Genomic DNA, 25,545 nt, shown 5'->3' with positions numbered 1-25,545 from the left:
ACTGATACAATGAACAAATGCACAAGATTCTGGCACATAAGTTCTCAGTGCACATAGAAACAACAAAGTGATATAATCATAAGGTACCAATAGCAGAAGGTAATATTTTTTTTTTATTTTTATTTGGTTTGTCAATTGCTTACAAGATAATAGGTATAAGTAAAAACATAGTTATGAATACATGGATACATATAAGAAAAATAAAAAAATAAAAGAAACAATAGGACAGGGACGGTAGACACGGTGGTGCGCTTATGCACGCCCCCTACAGACCTCTTGGGAAAGGGTAATAGTAGACAGGGTCAATAGTAGACAGTCCAAGGTTAAAGTTTTTGGGGTTTGGGGAAGAAACCACAGAGTCAGGTAGAGTATTCCAGACATTGACCACTCTGTTGCTGAAGTCATATTTCTTGCAATCAAGTTTGGTGCAGTTAACCTTGAGTTTGTAATAGGGAAAGATGAGAAGGATAATAGCAATACAGTCCTACTACATGCGTAAATATCCTTAGGCATAAGATAGTGCTGTGGGAATTAGGTGTTTAGAAGAGTGATGGCATGGGGTGGGGGGACTGTTTGGCATGCAATGCCTGATAGTGGAGTCTTGAGGGGAGGGCTTGGAACAGTTTATGTCCAGGATGTGAGGGGCCTGTAGATAATCGGCTCAGTGTTTGTAAACAGTAATGGATCATGCCCAATGTTTCCTAGCCGTACCAAAGACAACAATAATGATCTAATACATATCGATTTTACAGTAGACAACGTTGAAAAAGCACTCGCAACCTAAAACCATCTCTATCTATTGGACCGGATGGAATATGTGCCTACTTCTTAAGAAAACTATCCGCTGCCATAGCCAAACCTCTAAGCATAATCTTTGAAAGATCTTTCAGAACCAGCTCCTTGCCCAACCTATGGTTACAAGCCACAGTCATTCCCATCTTCAAAAAGGGAGACCCAAGCCTAGTTGAAAATTACAGACCAATCTCCTTATGCTGCGTCACCTGTAAAGTCATGGAATCAATTATTAACCAATCCATCATCCTCCATTTAGAGACAAACAACCTACTCTCCAACAAACAATTTGGTTTCAGAAAAAACTATCCTGTAATCTGCAACTCTTACACTGCAAAAACATATGGACTACTCAACTCGACCAGGGCAAAGCAATAGACGCAATCTACATAGACTTCTGCAAAGCCTTTGATTCAGTGGTACACGACAAACTACTCCTAAAAATAAAATCTTATGGTATCTCTGGACAACTGAATAACTGGATAGAAGCATTCCTGTCAAACAGACAACAAATGGTCAAAATTGGGAACGCCCTATCAAATCCAGTACCAGTCAATAGTGGTGTTCCCCAAGGCAGTGTTCTAGGACCAACTCTCTTCATAATCTACATAAACGACCTTTGTGATCATATCAAGAGCAATTGCGTTCTCTTCGCTGATGATGTAAAGCTGTTCAATACCACAGACAATACTACTACCCTTCAAAAAGATCTAGACTATGTATCTGAATGGTCTAACATATGGCAACTCCAAATCTCAACAAATAAATGCTCTGTCTTACATATTGGTAAAAAAATCAGAAAATAAAATACAAGCTGAATAGTCAAGATCTTGTTGATGACCCAAGCTCTGTAAAGGACCTGGGAATACTCACCTCTAATGATCTAAGTGCTAGAGCTCACTGCAACTACATAGCCAAAAAGGCATTAAGAGTTGTTAACCTAATCCTACGTTGCTTTTCTCTGGTAATATCTCACTACTAACCAGAGCATACAAAACATTTGCTAGACCAATACTCGAATACAGTTCATCAGTCTGGAATCCACACTACGTATCTGATATTAGCACAATTGAGAAAGTCCAGAAATATTTCACAAGAAGAGTTCTCCACTCCTCTACTCGCTGTAGAATACCTTATGCCACCAGACTTGAAATTCTAGAACTAGAAAACCTTGAATTACGCCGTCTTCGGTCTGACTTAAGCATGGTATATAAAATCATACATTGCAATGTCCTACCTGTCAATGAATACTTCAGCTTTAACCATAACAACACAAGAGCACACAACAGATACAAACTCAAAGTAAACCGCACCAAACTTGATTGCAGGAAATACGACTTCAGCAATAGAGTGGTCAATGTCTGGAATACTCTACCCGACTCTGTAGTCTCTTCCCCAAACCCCAAAAACTTTAACCTTAGACTGTCTACTATTGACCTCACCCCTTTCCTAAGAGGTCTGTAGGGGCGTGCATAAGCGCACCAACGTGCCTACCGTCCCTGTCCTATTGTTTCTCTTATTCTTTTATTTTTCTTATATGTACCCATTTCATATATTCACAACTATGTATACACTTGTACTTATTATCTTGTAAACAATTGACAAATCAAATAAATAAATAAATAAATAAATTTCTCAGCCTTCTTCTGACCTGCACAATATACAGGTCCTCAATGGAAGACAGGCTGGCTGCAATTGTTCCTTCTGAAGTCCTTACCATCTGTTGAAGCCTGTGCCTGTCCTGTTTGGTTGCTGTGCCAAACCAGACTGTTTTTGGTGTACAAATGGCAGACTTAATAATGATTCTATTTCTGTTGTGCTGATGTTTATGTCCCTTTGGTCTCTAAAATAATTTGTCTTTATCTAAACAGAGATTCCTGTAAAGCTGAAAGGTTTACATGGGAGTCTGGAAAGGTTTGCCTGGGTAACTCTGATACCACACAGAGGAATTATTTCTCAGCTTAAACTACCTTTAGATTTTCCCCCCTCCCTTCTTTCTCCAAGTACATAGACAAAACTAGCCTCAGGCCAAACTGTTGCATTGCAAGGCACATTTCCTGAAGTTACCTTTTTAAGAACACTTGGAAATCTTGTCTGGTACAAAATGAAGCTGGTGGCAACTCCGAGCATGTTTTTAGATGTTCAATTTGTAGGGCAGGTCAACATTTCACCTTAGCAGCAGCCCTCCATGGCAGCTTAATTTGGTGATGTACACAAACACTTTCCAAATTACAAAGTGCACTATTTACAGCCAAACAAAAGGTCAAATGGCTTGTAGTGCTGAGGAGGCTTGTACAAAGCTTTGAAAAGTCGCTTCAAATTGAAACAGAAGTTCCGTTAGAAGCACCTGATTGGAGAGGCTTTGATCTGGAGGAATGAAAGAGACTTTGGAGCACCCATTACACATGCAGAGAAACTATTTTTCTACCGATGCAGAGTAGCTAGTGGGATTGAGCTGGCCCACTTCACTTCACTGATTCATGGCCCAGAGGTGGAAAGATGATCATTTTGTCTCGAATGAAATTATTGAGAGTGCCCAAATTGGGACAATACTTGAGATGGAAAGACATTGATTTTCGCAGCCCCGGTGATAAGCCTATTAAAATTAATTGCATATAACTTTACATTTCTCTTTTCCATACAGTTTGGGAAACAAAGTCATGAACTTTACTGTCAGTTTTCATGGGAGTGGATTCATGAAGTCCTCATACAAGATTACAATGTCAGGCAACAGGATCAAATATTATCTCCTAGCATTCATTGTGCTCAATTACAATTGTAAATTCTCCTAGATATAGACACAGATGACATACTGTATAGACATGGAAATAGTGACATATAGCGGATATAGCTGCATTATAGATACAGAGCACAGGTGTCAAATGTTACATCACATAACATCTCGCCATGTTTTTTGCCTTTGCAGTGGGCATGGCCTGCACATAATGCATCTGACCCACAGGCTGCCAATTTAACACCCCTGATATAGAAGATATAGGTGATAGCAACTGTAACTGATATATAGGTATAGAGGATATTGTTATGTTCTGAGCATGGGTGCAAGGAATGGAGACGAGGCAGAGAACTTGTGAACTTCAACTCTTTATTAACGATTAAGAACAGAGCAAAAACCCTGGGCAGCAGCAGCTCTTTATAGAGCTAGCTGCTGACCCATTAACCAATGATTTGCGTTCAAACGTTTAAATTGTACCCAATCAGAGATGTTCAGCTAATAGCCAATCAGGCTGCTCCGTAAGGACCAATCCCAGCTCGCTATCCATGGGCCAATCAAAGGTGCAGGATTACGAGCCTGCTTTTCTCGTAAGGTTGACAAGTTTTTATTAAATAGTTTTTATTAGTTCATAACACCCCTCCCCCTAGGTTCCATTTGAGGGGTGCGGTAACATACTCACAGATATGCAGGTCGCTTTACCTGCCTGTTTGATTTTCGCTGCTCCACCAGTTTTTGTCTGCAGTCCGATTCTGGTGGAGCGCTTTCAAGGTTTTCTGGTATGGCTAGTTCCGTTTCTGTGCGGGAGGACTCAGCGCGGCTATCGTTGTTGTTATCCCAGTCTCCTAGGCTTACTTCCGGGTCCCGTGGGCTTGCCTCCTTGTGCTATTTCCCGCGGTGATGCCACCCCGTTTCCTGATTCTTCTTCAGATTGCGCGTTTCTTTGGTTGGGTTGCTGGGTCCCCTTGATTACATTGTCGTCTATTTCGTATTCGGCCTCTTCGATATCCCCTCCCCCTCAGTTTGTGAATTAGGGGAGTCGCGGGAGGTGGGTGGCAATCTGGATCGAAGCTGATCTATATGGCGTTTCCATGCTCTCCCATCATTAGTCTGTAGGCGGTAGGATCTGGGGCCGGTGGGTTGGGTAATGGTTGCAGGGACCCATAATGGGTCGCCAGAAAAGTTTTTAGCAAAGACCAAGTCGCCTACCTTGAATTCGCGGCACTTCCCGCTAGATCCGAAAGGTTTTTCTGGTGAATAAGAAGGATGTAGACAGTCGAGGTGGGAGCGAAGTCTCCGCCCCATTAGCAGTTCGGCAGGTGTCTTATTCGTGATGCTGTGTGGGGTGATGTGTTGAAGCAGGAGTATTCGGTTGAGCTTGTAGTCGATGTCCCCATGGTCCATTTTATGTAGGTTTTTTTGACGAATTGTACCATTCGCTCCACCCTTCCGTTGGCCGCAGGGTGCGCTGGTGAGGTTAGCGCATGGCGGATGCTCCGGTCCGCTAGGTACTGTTCAAATGCCAGGGCAGTGAACTGGGGCCCGTTATCAGAAACTAAAACATCTGGTAACCCATGCGTTGCGAATAATTTATTCAGTTTGTTAATGACTGACTCCGTTGTGGTTGTCTTCATCTTCTGGATTTCTAGCCAGTTTGAATAGGCGTCAACTGTTAATAAAAACGTGTGTCCTTTGGTGGGTACCGCAAAATCAACGTGGATGCGGGACCACGGACCCGAGGGTTTCCCACTCGGTTGGCGTCGCTTTAGGTGGGGCGTTGTTAACGTCTTGGCACTTCCGACACGTGGTTACCCAGGCTGCGATCTGCTTATCGATGCCCGGCCACCACGCGTAGCTTCGTGCGAGCGCCTTCATGCGCACGATGCCCGGATGTCCATCGTGCAATACTTTTAGTACAGTCTGTTGTAGCCTCTCTGGGACGATGACTCTATCCCCCAGAGAATGCAGCCTTTCTGGGAGAAAAGTTCTGTCTGCCCGATTCTTGAATGGCGTGAAATCGTCATGGAGTTGGTCGGCTGGCCATCCTCATTCGACCCAGCTGAGAACTCGTGCCAGGACAGGATCCCGTTTGTCTCGATGGCGATGTCTCTCGCTGTTAGTGGCGGCGAGTGCAGCGTTTCGATTTGGAGCGTCGTGAGGGGTTGGAGCTGGGTCGTTGACGGCTTCCGGAAGTGGGGAACGGCTTAAAGCGTCAGCGTGGGGAATGGCTTTCCCGGGCGATGTTGCAACAGATAATTGTAGACAGCTAGGAACTCAGACCAACGAGTCATTCTTGGCGATAATATATAGGGGTTGGCTTGTCTCCGCTATAATACCAAGCAATGGTTTGTGATCCGTGATTATCGTAAATGCTCGTCCATACACGTATTCGTGAAAGCGCTTCACAGCAGATACAATAGCAAGGGCCTCTTTATCGAGTTGGCTATAGTTCCTTTCAGCCCTTGATAATGTTCGTGAGAAAAAGCACGCAATAGGTGCTTCATTTCCGTTTGGTAGTACATGACTTAAGATTGCTCCCACTCCAAACGGTGAAGCGTCGCATGTAATAGTTAAGGGTAAAGTCTCGTTGTACTGCATCAATACAGCGTCGGAGGTTAGTAAATCTTTCACTTGTTGGAAGGCGCGTTCCTCTCGATGTCCCCAGACCCAGGTTGCTCTTTTATCGAGAAGTCTGTGTAGGGGCTCAGCTACGGTCGCCTTCTGGGGCAAGAAGTTGTTGTAAAAGTTAATGAGCCCCAGGAAGGCTTGGAGGTCTGTTCTATTTTTAGGTGTTGGGGCGTTTTAATTGCTTTTAGCTTGTTATCAGTGGGATGGATTCCTTGACTATCGAGAAGGTATCCAAGGAACTCCACCCTCTCAGTACACAGTTGACATTTATTTTTTTAACCTTCAGGCCGGCGTCTTTAAATTTCCGTAGAACCATTCTGAGACGCTTTTCTAAGATATCTCTATTAGGGCGGCGATTAAAACATCATCAAAATATGGCACGACTCCTTTTATGCCTTGTAAAAGTCTCTCCATCAAACTTTGAAAAATTCCCGAGCTACGCTCACTCCGAATTGGAGTCTATTGCACTTAAAAGCGCCTCTATGCGTAACGATAGTTTGTGCTTCTGCAGTTTCCGCATCTACGGGCAATTGTTGGTACGCTTGTGCTAAATCCAATTTAGCGAATATCTTCCCACCACCCAGGGAGTGGAGAAGGTGTTGAACCACCGGCACCGGTAAGCACTCTGCTGAAGTGCGTGGTTCAAGGTGGCCTGATAATCCCCACAAATTCTTAACGATCCATCTGGTTTAATGGGTGTTACAATTGGGGTTTCCCAACAGGCGTGGTCGGTTGGTTCTAAAACACCCTGGGCTATTAATTTATCGAGCTGCTCGTCAATCTTTGGTTTTAGTGCAAAAGGCACCCGACGAGGCTTAAGGCGGATGGGAGCTACTTCAGGATTAAGGTTAAACGATATTGGGGTCCCCTTGTACTTGCCTAGCTCTTCTGAAAAAACGTCCTGGAATTCTTGGATGAGAGACTCCTCCCAGTCGTTGCTCTCGGCTCGGTGGACGCCGGCTACCTCGATCCCGAGCAAGGTGAACCATTGTAGGCCTAATAAGCTAGGCCGGTCACCGGTCGACGACGGTCAGCGGTAGTGATGCGGTACGATTTTTTGAAGGAGACTTGGACTTGGCTGGAACCGACGACCGGGATTCTGTTGCCCTGGTAATCCTTGAGTATGATCCTTTGGGGGCTGAGGTCCTGACGACGGATGGCCGGGATTAGTTGTTGGAGGGTCTTCCAGGATACCATTGAGAGAGAGATGACCCTGAGTCGACTTCTATTATACAAGGTTGGTTTTCAATGGCGACCCTTACTCGGATCTTTCTTGCATCTAGGGATGATGCATGGCCGATGGTAATAGTTTGGTGTGTCTCTTCCCATCTAGTTGAAGTGGCGAACGTTTTATTTCTGTAGGAGTGGTTGTTCCATTGGTGGTTCTGGCGATTTCGGTTCGCAGGAGGATATCCTGTAGACTGGCTGCAGTTATTCTCCCTACGCTTTGGGCTGGACCCCGCTTGCTTCTACAGACCTTTGCGATGTGGCCTCTTTTTCCACAGGAACGGCAGAGCGCGTCGAGGAATTTGCAATCGGATCATGGGTGGTTTGCCCCACAACCCGCGCATTGTCACGGGAATCGTTGGTTTTGTTGGTCTCGTTCGACCGGAGTCGGTTGACCTCTTCCTCATCACTTTCTGATGGGGATTCCAGGTCCTCATGGTGCGCCATTGTTGAGTGCCTCTCGGGCGAGGCGAGGTTTCATTCGCGAGTTGACGGAGCGGTGCGTTGGTGCGGCGCATTGAGCAGCCGACTTCCTGGTTGCTTCTGCTGCGGTGGCGTCTGCGATGGCATCGGCAAGATCGATGTCCCCTTTGGCCATGATCTTGCTCTGCACCGTGTGGTCATCTAATCCCAGAACTATGCGGTCTCGCAAGGCTTCTTCGAGGTTTGAAAACCCACAGAGGCCACCCAAGTTCCGGAGGTCAGCGATGAAGTCTGCAAGACTTTCGCTTTCCGTTGGTCCCTCTGGTAAAACTCGTGCCTACGGACAAGTGTTGGCACTGCGGGTGCATAGTGGGCCCGTAGAAGGGCGCAAGGGTGTCCCAATCCATCATTTTCACCTCAGCCGGTTTTGCAAGTGATTTCGCCATCTTAAAGGCGGCAGGCCCGCAATGGGTCAGGAATATTGCTCGCTTCTTGCCGGTCGTAGCGTCCTTTAAGTTATTGGTCTCCAGAAACATCTGGAACCGATCCATATATGAGTCCCAGTCTTCGTTTGCCGGGTCAAATGGGCGGGTGGTATAGCACCGCTGGCCATATTGCTGTTGTTGGTGCGCCTTCAGCCACGTGCTCTGTTTGGTGCTCTGTAGTGTTCAGTCAGCTCTGTTGTCTCCGCATCCCACCCTCGTCGCCAGTGTTAAGTTCTGAGCATGGGCGCAAGGAGCGGAGACGAGGCAGAGAACTTGTGAACTTCAACTCTTTATTAACGATTAAGAACAGAGCAAAAACCCTGGGCAGCAGCAGCTCTTTATAGAGCTGGCTGCTGACCCATTAACCAATGATTTGCGTTCAAACGTTTAAATTGTACCCAATGAGAGATGTTCAGCTAATAGCCAATCAGGCTGCTCCGTAAGGACCAATCCCAGCTCGCTATCCATGGGCCAATCAAAGGTGCAGGATTACAAGCCTGCTTTTCTCGTAAGGTTGACAAGTTTTTATTAAATAGTTTTTATTAGTTCATAACAGATATAGAAATAGATGATCTATAGATATCGATATTGATAATAGAGATATTTGTGAATGATTCAAAAGCTAATGTATTACTCTGAAAGTTTCACATTAATGTTAAAATACGTTCCAAAAGAGATTGTTACTTAGTAGGGCTGTGTCAACTCATAAAATATTTCTATGGTCTTTTTAGAGTTACCAACAGAAAGGGAGGGGGAAGCAGTGCAGCAGCTTGGAAACTGAAAGTGCATTCCATAAATAGTTTTTCAAAGATAATAACTAGGTGACTGAAGTTTCTGCCATGCAAAATTCTAACTAGAGAACATGATTGATGACTCTTGACTATGGATGTATCCCATTGGAGAATATGAATTATGGTACACCCAGGGTGTGGGGGGAAAACCAGGGTCAAGGGTGATAATGAATTATGTGTCTCAGAGTCAGCTACAACCAGGCAGCACCAGACATTTTAACTCCCAATAAATCCTTTTGAAGTTTTGGAAGTTTGGCTCAAGACTCATGATTTAAATGGGGGTAACTGCTGGAATCCTGACAGCCTGGGCACAATCAAAAATGATTCAGAAGATTTCTGAATCATACTTTTGATTTGGATGAATACAAGATCTGCATGCCTTTTTTATTAAAGTAGGCTGACTTTTTTTTCCTATTTCCAATTCTGTGTGGACCTTAAATAAGATATGGCTTGTTTTAAGAGTCAGATAAGTCTTCTTGAAGGAAAGACTTGAGTTGTTCAGGTGTATCTATACACAGTTCAGCACTAATCTCATGGGTTGCCAGACTACATTTTGCAAATCATAGTCAAAGCATGCATAGATCTGCTACATAAGAAAAAGCTCCTGTTGGAAACATTTTGATTTTAAAAGCCTACATTAGATAAAATTATGTAAAATATTATGAACTGTGGAAGTATAAGAGAAATTTCTTTCATTTATAATAAATTAATAAAGAGCTGTGGTGGCACGGTGGTTAGAATGCAGTATTGCAGGCTAATTGACTCAAGCCTTCCGTCCTTCCAAGATAGGTCAAATGAGGACCCAGATTGTTGGTGGCAATATGCTAACTTTATAAACCACTTAAAGCACCATAAAGTGATATATAATGCTATTGCTATTGCTATTAGGAGTTAAGATGGAGTCTCTTGGCATGACTTGAAATGCTTCTTCAATTTGTTGTTATCGGCTAAGCTGCCATATGACTAACCTTCTACTTCTTCAATTTTTACAATTAGTCATCCTTTCACCTGTCAAGCTCTCCACAGTTTCTCACATCATGTTACGAAAAGTCCATAGAAAACAAAATAACTTAGAAAGGAGCTCGTGGATTGAAGCAGTGCTGTCTTAAACATAGAATTTCTGGGTGGATTTATAGCGATGCCCCCGTAACTCAGTTTTAGTAACTACAGTCATAAGGCTGATTATGTTGTGTTAATGTCAGCGTTCCAAGTAATGCACCCATTGAAAGCAGAACTCTGAGTCCGGCAGATTCCTCAAAGGGCATGTTTATTAGATACATCATATTGGCACAACCGGTGAAAACCAACTCTAAAGGTTCCCATGGTTTTCATCTACTTAAAAGAGTAAATCTTCTCCCCTCCCCAGTATCATCAGTCACATTGTCCATATTATCCAATGAATACAGCTGGCAGGCTCCTCTCCTCCTTCACCAGCCACCTGTTATGATGACCTTGGTTCCCACAGGAATTTTTTTTTTTTACTGTTAGCTTCCCTCCCTTCCCCTCTCAGGCTTCAGGGCAACTATGAGGCAGCACAAGATGGCTTCAGAGTTGACAGTTAATCATGTTAGCTTCCCTCCCTTCCCCTCTCAGGCTTCGTGGCAACTATGAGGCAGCACAAGATGGCTTCAGAGTTGATAGTTAATCATGAATGGAACCAAACCAGTGCAATTCTTCTCCAAAAATCAGGGATGTGCCAAACCGTCTACTAATGTGAGTCTGATCTTCACCAAAAGTAGTCTAGGTAAAGGATCATGATTTAATTTCATCAGCTATTTCCTTTAAAACATGTTTTGTGTATTTTAATGATTTGCTATTGATAGTTTAACCTGTGCTTTTAATCTCGTGAATCAGGAGATGGGATGTAGGGCATAACATCTTGTCATCAAGGGATAAAATCTTCCCTTTCAATAATTTTGTACAGATTATTTTACAATAATTCTTGTACAGATTATTTTACACTGCTTCCAGCGATGATCTATTCTTAAAGAACTTTATATAAGAAGCTGCACCAGTTGTTATTTAATTGGTGCTCTTCAAACTTGTTCTGGCTGTGCTGAGGTCAAGAAAGGCTATGCTACTGTTTATCCCCAAAGGATATTACCACAGAAGAACTTCTTTACCTCTGGATACTGTGTGTAGTAGTTCACAAAGATTGATTGTCTAAATAAGAATTCTGGAGAGAAGGTCTAAGTCCAGTGGCGACTCATATTTTTTGCTAAGATTGGCTCAACTGATGGTTCAGTAAGGATTCTAAGGCACTTTCTTTCTCCACTTTCCAATGAGGCCATGACACTTAGGATGTCCCAGAAAATACATCTTGTTGCTCTGGACCTTCTAGGATAGTTCATGATGAAGTAGCTTCCATTCTTTCTTCCTTTTTCACAAACAGGGGTGAAATTGAAGCAGAAAGGTCTTTTGGCACAGCACTAATTCTTACTCCATATTTCAGAAGGATGGAAGACAAGAGTGGCAAGCCTAAGGTCACAGAGTGAATTAGCAGCTGAAAGGAAATGGAACCACGAATTGCTCGGTTGGCTTCTTAGCTTCTGTTATAGCTTCCTTTCCCTTTTCTGTTTTGTTTTGATTTTGTTTCTTTTTTGGAGAAAAAAAAAGAATTCCCCACCCCCACCAAAAATGAGTCTATCACCTCCTGGCCCATTGCAGTCAGTCAGTCTGGCTTCATTCCATGATATTTGCACAAACCAACTTCACTGCTCATTTCTTTCATTTTTATTTTTTGACAAAAGAAGAAAGGAAAGGGAAAAATACCCTAACCTTATTTTCTCCCTTAGCATGCTCAAATCCCCTCTCTCACCCCTTGAAAGCAATTTCCTGACTGCTCTGATTTGACAGAGAGTTATAAATGTAGTTTAAAGGTGTGTTTGGCTTGGAGTCTTTCTTCTTTTGTTTCCTGGCCTCCTCCCTTGGGTACTGCTGTTTTCAGTCAGTCAACTTGATTCTTCTGTTTATGTCCTTCAGTAGGATTTTGAGGACATTGACCTGAAGAAAAGACAAGGGATAAGATACTTTCCTTAGAATAATCTGCCAACTTTTTTCCTTCTGGAATCTGATAGCTCCTTGGGGTTAATGTTATTTTAGTAAGGTCAGTTTGTCTCTAGACAGCATGAATTTCATATGCATTCAGAAACTTCTTCCCTATTTTCACATGAATGAGCTTTTAGCATTCTTTTGTCTTCTTCTTTTTTCTCTGCAGAAACTCTATCTATCTATCTATCTATCTATCTATCTATCTATCTATCTATCTATCTATCTATCTATCTATCTATCTATCTATCTATCTAGTATTCAGCTTTGTCAGGTATTTTCCCACATCATTGTAGTTGTGCTTTTAAAGTTGTAGCAATGTTTCGGCAGAATCTCATCTGCCATCATCAGGCTTCTGTATTGTGTCCGTAATAATAATTATTTATATTATATTATATTATATTATATTATATTATATTATATTATATTATTTTATATTATATTATATTATATTATATATATATATATATATATATTATATATATATATATATATTTATTTATTATATTTATTATATATATATATATATATATATATATATATATATATATATATATATATATATATATATATATATATATATATATTTGTATTTTTCAGTCAGCAGTTGTGAATTCTGAAGAATAAGCATTGTGACATTTTGCATGTTAGTTTGGCACATCCCTAGTAGAGGAGAGTTGATCTTCCAGTAGCCACTGAAATGAAAGTATGTATAATTACACATACAATGGCATCAATAACCAAATAACACAGATCGAAGGGACCTTGGAGGTCTTTTAGACAGCCCCTGCTCAGGCAGGAAACCCTACAACAACTACAACAACAACAACAGCAACAACAACAACAACAACAACAATTACTACCAACCTGCCTTCAATCGAGAACCTGTATACTGCATGAGTCAAAAAGAGGGCTGTGAAAAAATTTACAGATCCCTATCCCAGATAAAAACTGTTTCAACTCCTACCCTCAAAACGATGCTATAGAGCACTGCACATCAGAAAAACTAGACACAAGAACAATTTTTTCCTGAGCACCATCACTCTGTTGAACAAATAATTCCCTTAACACTGTTCAACTATTTACAAAGTCTGCATTACTATTACTATTAATCTTCTCATCACTCCTTATCACCCATCCCCTCCCACTTGTGACTGTATGAATGTAACTTTGTCGCTTGTATCCTTACGATTTATGTTGACTGTTTCTTAGTATGATTTGATTGCTTATTGTACCCTATGATTATCATTAAGTGTTGTACCCTATGATTCTTCACTCTTGACAAATGTATTTTTTCTTTTATGTATACTGAGAGTATTTGCACCAAGACAAATTTCCTGTAGTGTCCAATCACACTTGGCCAATAAAGAATTCTATTCTATTCTATTCTATTCTATTCTATTCTATTCTATTCTATTCTATTCTATTCTATTCTATTCTATTCTATTCTATTCTATTCTATTCTATTCTATTCTATACCATTTCAGACAAGTGTTTAAAAACCTCCAGTGTTGGAGCACCTACATGTTCTGGAGGAAAGACATTCCACTGATTAATTGTTTTAACTCTCAGGAAATGTCTCCTTGATTCTAGGTTGGTCTCTCCTTGATTAGTTTCCATCCATTGCTTCTTGCCCTGATTTCAGGTGAATAAAATACACCACACTATATTTCCTCTATTTTCTCAGAAAAATCATCAATGACTGAAAACAAGTTCAGGAAGATCAAAAGAATATGTAACATTGATGGTACCATCCTCCAAGTGAAAGAAGAAGAAATCATTTCTAACTTACGTGACATTGTTCCATGTTCAGTGATGGGCAGGTGCTAGTCCAAGCAAGACTTTATTGTTTCCAATGGAAAGGAATTAGACATTACAGTGTGGGTTGTGTATATTTATCTATGAAGTGAACATAGTCCTAATTAAAAATAAACTTCTTTAAGTCTAAATCAGTCTTCCATGAAGCAACAGCTAAATTGCTCCATTATCTCAGCTGCTGAATCTTAAAACATTTTTTTTGACAATTGCCACCAACAGCCCATTCAACATTCCATCAATCTGGTGCTTTAATATATTTGCATAGCTAATATGAACCTCAACCCAATGGGATAGAGCAGCCTTGCTTTCGTAGCACCTGAAAAGTGAAACAGCCTTTTTAAAACCATCATATAACTGTTCCCTGAAAGTTTCTTTATGTTTTTACACTTCAGATCCCCCTGCCTCCTGATAATAGATTTGTGAACAGAGACCGTAAAAGAATCAAAGGTCGAGCTGCCCAGCCATCTGTCACATGACTAGTGAATTAAGTACCTTGATCCATGAGCAATGTGCCTCATTCATCTTCTTTTTTCTCTTAAAGCATTGTAAAATATTAAGGGGAGGGAGTGGAATAATTGGTTCCATATCAAGTAGGAAGGAATTAGAAGAATGGAACCAAAGATTATAGATTAACAGAGTTGGAAGGGATCTTGTAGGTCATCTAGCCCAACCCCCTCCCCCAAGCAGGAGACCCTACACCATTTCTGACAAATGGCAGTCCACTCTCTTCTTGAAAGTCTCAAGTGATGAAGCTCCCACAACTTCTGAAGGCAACTTCTGTTCCATTGGTTGATTGTTCTCACTGTCAGAAAATTTCTCTTTATTTCTCTCCTTGTTCAGTTTCCATCCATTATTCCTTGTCTGGCCTTCAGGTGCTTTAGAAAATAGCTTGACCCCTTCCTCTCTGTGGTAGCCCCTCAAATATTGGAAGACCGCTATCATGTCTCCCCTGGTCCTTCTCTTCACTAGACTAGCCATGCCCAGTGTCAGGATTCCAGTGTCAACCCATAAATCATTTTCTATACACATTTTATAGTTGCCACCCAGTTCCTGTAACAATTCTTCATATGTTTTAGCCTCCAGTCCCCTAATCATCCTGGTTGCTCTTTTCTGCACTTTTTCTAGAGCCTCAACATCTTTTTTATAGTGTGGTGACCAAAAATGGATGTAGTACTCTAGGTAGTACTCTAGATAGCCTAGAACATGGTATACAAACTTGAGGGGCTGGGGCAGTGGTGGGATTCAAATTTTTTTACTACCTGTTCTGTAGGTGTGGCTTGGTGGGTGTGGCAGGAGAAGGACACTGTAAAATCCCCCAGCCAGAGGTGGCATTTGCTGGTTCTCAAAACTACTCAAAATTTCCACTACTGGTTCTCCAGAACTGGTCACAACCTGCTGAATACCACCTCTGGGCGGGACTACATCTAGAATTCTGAGACCCTATTCTCTTTCTAAACAGAATGGGTTGGCTTTTCATAATGGTGGATTTTTGCAGCCCACCCAAGTTGAGAAGAATTGAACCTGAAATCTTTATAACCAAACTTGGTACTCTGTCACTGAGTTATGGTCTTCCTGCTCATTGTCTCTTCTTTCAGAATACAGAAATTACAAGTAATCCCAAGGCAGCAGGCAATTAAGTGTGCTCTCTTTGGTCTTTTCAAGAACAGATGGACTTCAGGACTTTCTCTGTTTGCTTTTTGGTTCAGACACACACACACACACACACACACACACACACACACACACAATTCCAGATTGGAATTACAATTATTTGGATTTTGCAGAATGAAAGTGCTTTTAAAGAGCTCAAAGAAAGACAGCGTCCTTTTCTCACTATTCCAAGAACGTTTGTTCAAGCATCATGCCAATCATCAATAACTATTTTTGCTCAGTGTTTGAATTCAATCAAAGATACCTGGTTTTTCCTAAACAGTGTAACAAGTAGAACAATTTTCCCCAGAGCATTATGATTCTTGGATGCACATTTTAATACCATGAAATATTCTAATTCCTTTGAAAATGCATTTCAGAAAAAAAAAGTAATGTTCTTGATAGCCAACTCTCTTTGCTGATCTGTCTGAACAAAATATGTAAGCGACACCCAATTGCAGGTAATTGTATCATTTCTGGCCATTGTCATTTTACAACTTCGCTGAACCTAATATGTAATATGTGGGAAGCAGATACCACCTACTCCTACACAGTTAATCAGCGGTCAGGCATTTGTCATCTGGAATTATTCTATATCCCCTTGTTTTTGTACACACCAAGCATGTGAACAAAAAAAGAGTAGTAAATATGACATTAATTCTACAAGCTCAAGACAGTTTAGCAGCAATGACTAATTTAATAATAAATAAATAAATAAATAAAAACTAAAAGCCAGTGGAAAAGCTTGCCGACAGAAGTTGTGTTGCTTCATCACTGGAGGTCTTTCAGAAGAGGCTGGACAGCCACTTCTCTGAAATGGTACAGGGCTTCCTGCTTGATCAGGGGTTTGGACTAGAAGACCTCCAAGGTCCCTTCCAACTCGATTATGATTAAGATTATGAATACTAGCCCAATGAGCCTGGAGTAGGGCAATGCAAATTATAGAGGATCTGCTAATTCAATTTGAAGAACTGATTTGGTTTACATTTCCAGTTTGAACTGTTGAAGCAATTTTGTTTAAAAAAATATTGGATGGATCTGATAAAAATCTATGTGCACATGTGCAAAAATCAAATTGATTCAGAAATATCTTCCAATGGATATGATGAATTGATGCATCCAATAGATGACTGCTCAATTTGGAGGGTAAGCTACAGAAACCACCATTGAGGCTAAACTCTGAATTAGAGTTTAGCACAATCCAAATTTTGAATTTTATTTATCTGGAAACAAATGTAGGCGATTCAGAAATAAACACAGGCTAAAAAGAGCAACCTTATTATAGTTAGACAAAGCCTTGAACTGTGTAATGCTCATTCTCCTCCCAAAAATGTTGCTAGTTTCAGAGACCTTGTGAGGTGATCTTACTACTTCACTGATTGTTAAACAGAGTTTCCTCCTGCCCTTTTAAGTTGGTCTTTCTGTCAAGCCACAATTAAAATAATATATGTCACAATTTCATGTAAATGTTTGGGGTAGAATTGATAAAACAAAAAGCAACTCTATAGCTTAGTTTAGTGTGATTTCTGAGTTAACATTTTGCCCAAAGCAATATTGACAATAGCAATTTACACTCAAAGCTTCATGGTTCCATCTTTGGACCAGCTTCTGATTGAAACACTGGAAGAGCTGCTACTAATGTCAACAATATAGACTTTTAATACCATGAAGCAATGATTTGACTTAAGAATTGTGTTCATACAGCATATTTATCTGGTTTCATTTGTTGTGTTATTAGCTAAAGTGTGAAGTGTGCAAACCAGCATTTGCATTTCCTGAGTCAGATGAGGAGTACACATCTTTCTCCTTCTGTCCTGGTCACTTTTTACAGAGGCACAATTGAGAGCATTTTAACAAACTGCATCCCTGTTTGGTTTGGTGGTAGCAGTGCCTCAGATAGAAAGCCCCTACAGAGAACGGTGAGGACAGCTGAGAAGTTTATAGGAATCTCATTTCCTGTTATTCAGGATACTGCTTATAAACACTATGTTCTTAGAGCTTGAAGCATTGTTAGAGACCCCACACACCCATGTCATGGTCTATTTTTGTTGCTCTCCTCTGAGAGGAGGTTCCAAAGTATCTATAGAAGGACTACTAGATTCTGTAACAGCTTTGTTCCTTATGCCAACCATCTTGTAGTATCACAGAGTTCTTTTTTTCCTCATTTATATGTATAGGTCCAAACTAGATTGTGATGTTTTTCTGTGTCAATATGTGTGTGTGTGTCTGTGTGTGTGTGTGTGTGTGTATGCATAATGGTTATCTTTTGAGAGCTGAATGCAAGAAAATTTCATTTTAAGGTATGCTGATTAATGTACATTTAAAGTTGCACGTTTTTATCCTATCATATCCTAGACTATCCTATCCTGCCCTATCCTAATCTTGGACAGTGGAGGATTAATTGTAATTCAAACTCAATTGTAACTCAGCATGAACACAAAAATGAGTAAACCTGTCTATTAATCTTCCTGCTGCCTTGAGGATAAACTAGAGTAGTCCCATGCATTAAAAAGGGGATTACTCTAGAAACATCATCATTTTATCTTCTCCCCCCTTCCCAATTTGGTGCAGAGCCACCATCACTTAAGAATTCATACTAATTTGGCATACACTATACTAGCCAAGATCATTTTGTGGTTCCAACCTCTTGCAACACTCAGTTACTCCACGTTACTTTCACTTGATGATGCTAATTCATAAATTACAAGCTGATCCTTTTGCTTCAAATACATATCTTGGTATATAACAAATGCATCAACTATAACTTCTCCAACCATTCATAAATAAAAGACATCCTTGTTTACTGAGATGGATTATTCCAGGTTTGGAGTCACTGACAAGTTCCTCTGTCTACCTGCTACCACTTTCAGGTAATTTGTGAACACTTTACTTAATAGGCTTTATTTTATCTTTGATGAACATCAGGTTAATCTTACCAGATCCATCTATTGTAGGTATCTAATTTTCATGCAACAAACAATAAAAATCAATGTTGAATCTCTTGACTGCCTGTATAAATAAATTGAACTCACTCTAAAAACAAGCTACTAGGGAAGAACTATCAACCTGGAAGACATGTGAATATATACCTCATAACGCCTTGGTGTTGCCAACAACACTGAAGAATGTGAGAAACAAGTTGAAGAACAAAACATGAACAGAAGATGACCAAAGAAAAGGAGCAGTGGATGTGTACTATTGTAATGACTCAGCAGAAGGAAATTAATGATTCAAAAAGGTGTGACCATTCTAGGACACTGTAATTACAGAGACCCAACAAAAAAGCTGCTGGCCTAAGCTGTAATGTAATGAAGGAAGGAAATTGCACAATTGAAACATTGTCCAAGCAGAAAGTCTAATGCTGCACTGCTAGCAACTTGGACTATAATTCAGGTTCTTCCATTAGAATCTTAAGGAGCAACCAAAAATGTCTCCAGCTTTTGAGGTTCCAAATTGCCTAATCTGAACCAATGAACCAATGCCCAAAGAATCTGCTGTTCTAAAACAAAAACATTGTTCTTCTTTTACTTCTTTTGGCTTTCCATATATGCTGTGTATTTATGAAAGTACATGCACGTACACACACACACACACACACACACATGCACACACACTCCTTGAATATTCTATGCAATAAACTCATTCATCTGTGGCTAGAGTGAATAGACTCAATCCTGCAGAACAGCTTGTATTATTACTCATCTTGCATGGACTATCCACTGCAAGACAAGAAAAACACAACATCTAGCCAAGCTTCCAGATTCTCAATTATCTGGACCAGGGAAAAGGCAATCCTCATAATTCCCATTCAGCCTTCAACTCTGAGACTATTTGAGTCAATCATCCACAAAATGCAAGCTGCTGCTGAATTTTAATATTTTAACATGACAAATGAAAAAATATATATTAGTGAATGTGAAATAATTATACTAACTGATCTGAATCTTGTCAATTTAGTTATTTTCCTGACACCCTCCCCTTCTATAGGTAGCAGTTCTTGCATCAAAGCCATCTTCCTTATTCTTTGCACTAAGAAGACATGGACAATACCAAACTCCATGCAAAGATAAGAGTCACATGGTTCTCAATATGCTCCATTAAAAGTTAGAGCTTTTCAGGTAATAATGGGCAAACAGCATTTTAGGGCTGCCTAAAGCCCTCGCACATCTTTTTTATAGTCCTTTGAGATTGTTGTGCCTCTGTTGAAAACTGACAGCATTGTTTTCTGCCATTTTGACATATGTTAAGTCTACAAAAAACAACAACACTGTCTAACTAAAAGAGGCACATCCCTATTAAAATCTAAAAGAGATCTACTGCAACTCAAATGGGATGTGGCCTAACCCTCTTTATGGGCAAGCAAAAGAAAAGGGAAAATTGGGGTCTGAGAGACTTTCTTGTAACTGAATTTCCTTCTTTTACTTTGTCTATGGAGATTCTTAATCATCTGGGTCAAGGTTATCCCCAAGATGCTTTTTTTCAAAAGGCAACTGAGTTTTCTTGTTTTTATTTCATTTGAAAACATTTTGCCTCTAATCCAAGAAACGTCTTTCTCTTTGCATAGGTCATTCTCAATAGTGAACTGGGTGGCTTATAAATTTAATAAAGAATAAATATATCACTTTTCTCCCCAATATTAGGACTAACTGTTGATCACCAAAAGGTTGTCTGACCCTTTTTTAGAGCAAGTAAGATCCCTAATTCATTAAAAATTCAATGTCTTTCAAGTTGTCCTTTGATTCTTCAGCTCACATGTCCTTATAACCCTTTCCAGTGAATTATATTTGCTATATCCTCTTGCTATAGAATAAGAGAAAGATGAGATATACCTACACATTTCTGGAACAGTTTTCTTAATTGTCTTGGTTCTTTTTAACTTTGCAGTTCTGCTTTTATAGTAATATGCTATGCTCCTATAATGACTACATTGTGTTAGGGCTATTACAATGGCATTGGATAAAAAACAAAGAAGGTAATATCCTTTATTAACTTGTAATAAACTATTTCTCCCTTTTTCTTCCTTTGTCAAAAATATGCAAGTGGAAGGAATAACTCTGTTAGCATTAGTTATTGAAAGTGACTTGCACTTAGTCAAGGCAGGCAGCTTCTGTTTCACCTATTCTATTCTGTTCTGATATTGTTGAACTATAAAGTTTTTTTAAAAAAAGGATAAACCAGCAGGTAGACTACAATTTCAAGCTTTCCTTCCTTAGGAAGGAAAGGAACAGTGTTCATTTGCAAATGAAGGAAATTTTACATTGTACAGCTCTGGCAGTTGTTTTGGTAATGGAATAATTCAAGTTTTGAAGACTGTTTCTGATTTATAGAACTATATTTTCCAAGATCAAAAGGCCCAGAGAAAGCTTTGGATAACCCAAGTTTTTACTTCAAGAAAGTTTGAATTTGGATATAGTGGGCATTAAAGAGTAGCAGAATAATTTTTCCATAAAATTACTCCTGAAACTTTCAAAGCTCTTACAGAGGAAATTTGAAGATGTTTGATCACTTACTGATTTATTTCCTTTTGTCCCCTTGGATCATTCTCTCATCAACAGATGATTCTTCTATATGTTTTATCATTATTAAACATAAAATTCAATGTCTACATAAACAGTGTGTTGTCTGGGTACAGTTAATTTTGAGAAATAATAAGAAAGACAAAGTCTGGATAGTGGATGTGGCAGTGCCTGGAGACAGCAGAATAGAAAAGAAAAAACTGGAGAAGGTAACAAAATACGAAGACCTACAAATAGAAATAGAATGACTATGGCAAAGGCAAGCAAGGGTAGTATCAATAGTAATAATAGTATTTGCTTAACCGTTTTAGTGAATCTTCCTTATGTAATAAATCATTCTCTTTTGCTTTTAAATTTCTAACTTTGGTTTCTCCTAATTAGCCATTGATAAATCAAATCCCATGTTAAATAGTATTCAGTTTCTTCCTTCCCCTTAATTTTGAGTGTTGCCAGTATCCATTTCTGCACATTCTAATTTTTTTTAAATCACATTTTCATGTGAAAGTTTCTCTTCATTTTTCCATTGTTGTGCAAACATAATTCTAGCTGCCATTAAGACGTGTCAAATTAAATATGTATTCACTTTATTGTATTTTTCTGTGGCTAAAACTTCCATAGTGGAAGACAGTTCTTCACTTAAACAGGAAAGGTCTTAGGCAGAAAAAAAAAGATAATAATAACACTTAGACTTATGTACCACTTCACAGTGCTTTACAGACCTCTCTAAGCAGTTTACAGAGTCAGTATACTGAGTCAGCCTTGAGCCTGGTGAGAATTGAACTGTCAAATTGCAGGCAGCCAGCAGTCAGCAAAATTAGCCTGGAATACTGCATTCTAACCACTATGCTACCATGGTTCATACACAAGCACAGATAGGTTACCTATGAAAATTATATAGTATTCCAAAGTTCTTAATTTCTGTCTCAATTAGATTTTTCTTTCCAACTCTACATGTTCTTTGTAAATGATGATGTTCTCTTTCTTCCACAAAAAGCAAATCACAAGCTGTGGGATTCAAATTGTCCCATATACAGCTGATGGTTGAATTGTTTGATGCAAAATTCAATGCCAGCTTTTGTTTTTTGTAAGTCTACCAACTCCTAGGGCACATTCCATATTCCAAGATGCCTTATCTTTGAAAACTAAGATGTGCAAATGAAAGAGAATATGCATCAAGGGTTACTTTTGAGAGGAGAAGATAATTTCATTCACTGACTTTATCAAGTTTGCCATAATGCACACTTTGTCTCTCATTCAAGTGTGGAATCTTGATTTGAATTAATACTGAGTTCAAAAGAACACTGTAATAGGTGTTAATTAGATTGCTCTTGAAAGAAACCATTCCTTGACCATTTTCCAATAAGATCATATTGTTACATGAGCTCTGAATTTCCTACAAATCAAATTCATGTTTGTATTCAAAGATAGATTATTATAAATCATTATAACTCAGAAGCATGATCTCTGACATGTGCAAACATACATATTTGGGAAAGGATTGTTGGCTCTTGTTGATGCCAAACAATACTTGAATGAAGATGATAAATTTAAAATTTTGCCAATTGGGATTCATGCTGTTTATTTCCTGTTGACCATTGTAGACAAATGTGTAACAAATCAAGTTCCTTTGTTTGCAATGTTCAAAAGGAAGATACAAATACATATGGTGACAGATAGTGCTAGATGGCCAATGAGTTTTATCAATTCATTAATCTCTTTGCCAGTCAAACCTCTTTTGAGGTGGGACTTTGGGCTTCATTCCCTACTAAATAGCCTTCTTTATAGCTCCCGCTGCCTTAAGAAAGTTCAAAACATTCTTAAAGATCCATCTCATCCTGGGCACCCTTTTTTGAACTATTACCATCTGGCAGATGGTACAAGACAATAAAAACAAGGACAAACAAGCTGAAAAACAGTTTCTATCCCAGGGCAGTAACTATATTGAATTCTACTGTATAGTGTAATACTAATGCAATATCAGGGGTTTTCAGTTCAATTGTATAGAATGTGAAGGATGTGTGTTTTTATTTTATTTTTATAGTTTTCTTAATGTATCATGTGCACTGAAGATGGAATTTAATTTCATTGTACCAGGTGCAATGACAATAAAGTAAACTGAACTAATAAGTTCAGGTCAACTACAAATTTAACTTAATTGTATTCTTTTAAAAATGATATCTTATTCATTCAATTTGTAGAGCACCCATACCACCAAATTGTATGGATTGAAATGTTGCTTAAATCCATAGATTTAATATTAATAAATGGAGATAAATAACCTCAATGTATGGATCTCAGAAAATTCAAAAGAATGGACTGCCCTTTTATGTAGCTTTGGTAAAAATCTATGAAAATGCTGAAAATATTTGATTTCTTTTTTCATTTATCTGTTTTCAGTTAAACTAAACAGAAATGAAAATGTCTAATAGATGTGCAACATTATAGAAACTCTGTTCAAGAACAAGAAACTCATAAAGATTAAGGTGAAAAGTCAAAATAACCCCAGTGCTTCAGAAAAGTTCATGCATAATTCCAGATTTTCAGATAAATGTTGACCCATCTAATAACAGGACTGTTGATGACCCATTGAGATATACTATTCAGCTATATTGTCTCTACTATCTTGCCTGTCCAGATTCTTTGGATCACTTTCATGCCTTTTATATCTTCAAGGAATATGTTTACCTTTTGGAAAATACACAGTTACAAAAACTAACTGCTCTGTGATTGGAGAATAGGAATAAAAACACATCAGCCAAGAGATCTAGTTATACCATCTGCCTTTGGGTTAAAATTTCCTGTCAAAAGGAAGACTAGATTAGAATTATCCATTAGGTAGAAAATGAAAATGTTTGCTTCTCTTTCTCCATGCTCAGAGGAATATTTATTTCTACTTATAATTTATTCTGGGCCTATAGACCAGAAGAGAAGTCTGGGGAACTTATGAAAGGCTGTTAGAATTTATATGAGTTGGTGCTTGTGCATGAATTTGGAGTAATTTCTGTTTATTTCCTATCATGTCCTATTGTACCGGTAATAAGGCAGCTGAGTCATGCCCTTGCCAGCTGTTTTTTTTTTTTAATTTCGTAAGATATTGGTGTTCAAACACAGTTCAAGTCCAAAGGTAGGCATATGGAGTATAAAGAGAGATTTGGATTGATTGGTTTATAAAGAAAGTTCTCATTAACATCATCCCATGTGTAAAACTGCAAGTTACTCAGTATCTCTTGTATTCTAGGAGTGGTACAAATCTTGTTTGGTTTATATTTTTCCTGTTTTACATATGAAGATATAAAGGATCTGCTTTCCTAATTTTGTCAAACTTTGCAAACAGGGATAGGAGGTTCTGAGTGGTGGATAATTGTAACAATTGTAACAATTATTATAATAATTATTTAGTGAGAACCCGTTGGCAGAAAATGTTGACCATAGAGATTTTAAATTATTCTTTCTGATAATAACATTATCTATCTATCTATCTATCTATCTATCTATCTATCTATCTATCTATCTATCATTCATTCATTCATTCATTCATTCATTCATTCATTCATCTTCTTTATATCTATCATCTATCATCATTCATCTATCTTTATATCTATCATCTATTTGTAATCTATCTATCTATCTATCTATCTATCTATCTATCTATCTATCTATCTATCTATCTATCTATCCCTATCTTACTACCTATCTATTAGATTTGTGTGCTGCCAATTTTGTGTAGAGGTGACTCTGGGTGACTTACAAACATTAATAAGTAGTAAAAGTTAAAATGATATAACAAGAACTATGATAATTTACAACTGAAAGATGGGGGAAGGGAGCACAAAGTACATGGGTAGAGGCGGAGTCTTCTCTTAATCCAAAGCCACCTCTAGAATGGTGCATCTCCATTGGACCAACTGGCAGTGCCAGCTCTTCAAAACTGAAAGTCTTCAGAATTTAATGGCTCTAAACATTAACCATTCAATTCTCTTGACAGCATATTGCCAAGATTTGCCTAATAAAGGAATATAAATCAGTTTTTCCCAGACTGTGAAGGAAATCTCTAAAACAGGGCTGTCAACCTCATGGCCTGCAGGCCGGATATGTCACATGCTGGCCTCACCCATGCCCCATTTAGCGAAGGGGGAAAAAGTCCCTGTATGTCAAGTGACACCACCATGACAACACAAGTTTGACACCCCTTCTCTAGAAGTATCTCAGGTTCCATTTACTCTATCCTGTATAAACATCATTTTAATAAATCCTGCAAATTCATAAATTTTCTTTCATGGATGGATGATGGATGTTAGATAAATTAAAATATTCTGAAGTAAAGCTACATTTTTCTTTAACACTGCCAGTTTAGCCAAAAGCCAGTAAAGTATTGCAAAAGTTTGAGGGCTTTTCACAATACCATGTTCCATCAAAAAGCACTCTTTTTAAAAAAT

This window comes from Notechis scutatus, chromosome 7, assembly GCF_049901735.1.
Source record: "Notechis scutatus isolate UNSWTSFEM ecotype Mainland chromosome 7, rNotScu1.2, whole genome shotgun sequence".
In the NCBI taxonomy this organism is placed as follows: Eukaryota; Metazoa; Chordata; class Lepidosauria; order Squamata; family Elapidae; genus Notechis; species Notechis scutatus.
Note: the sequence above shows the minus strand (reverse complement) of the source record.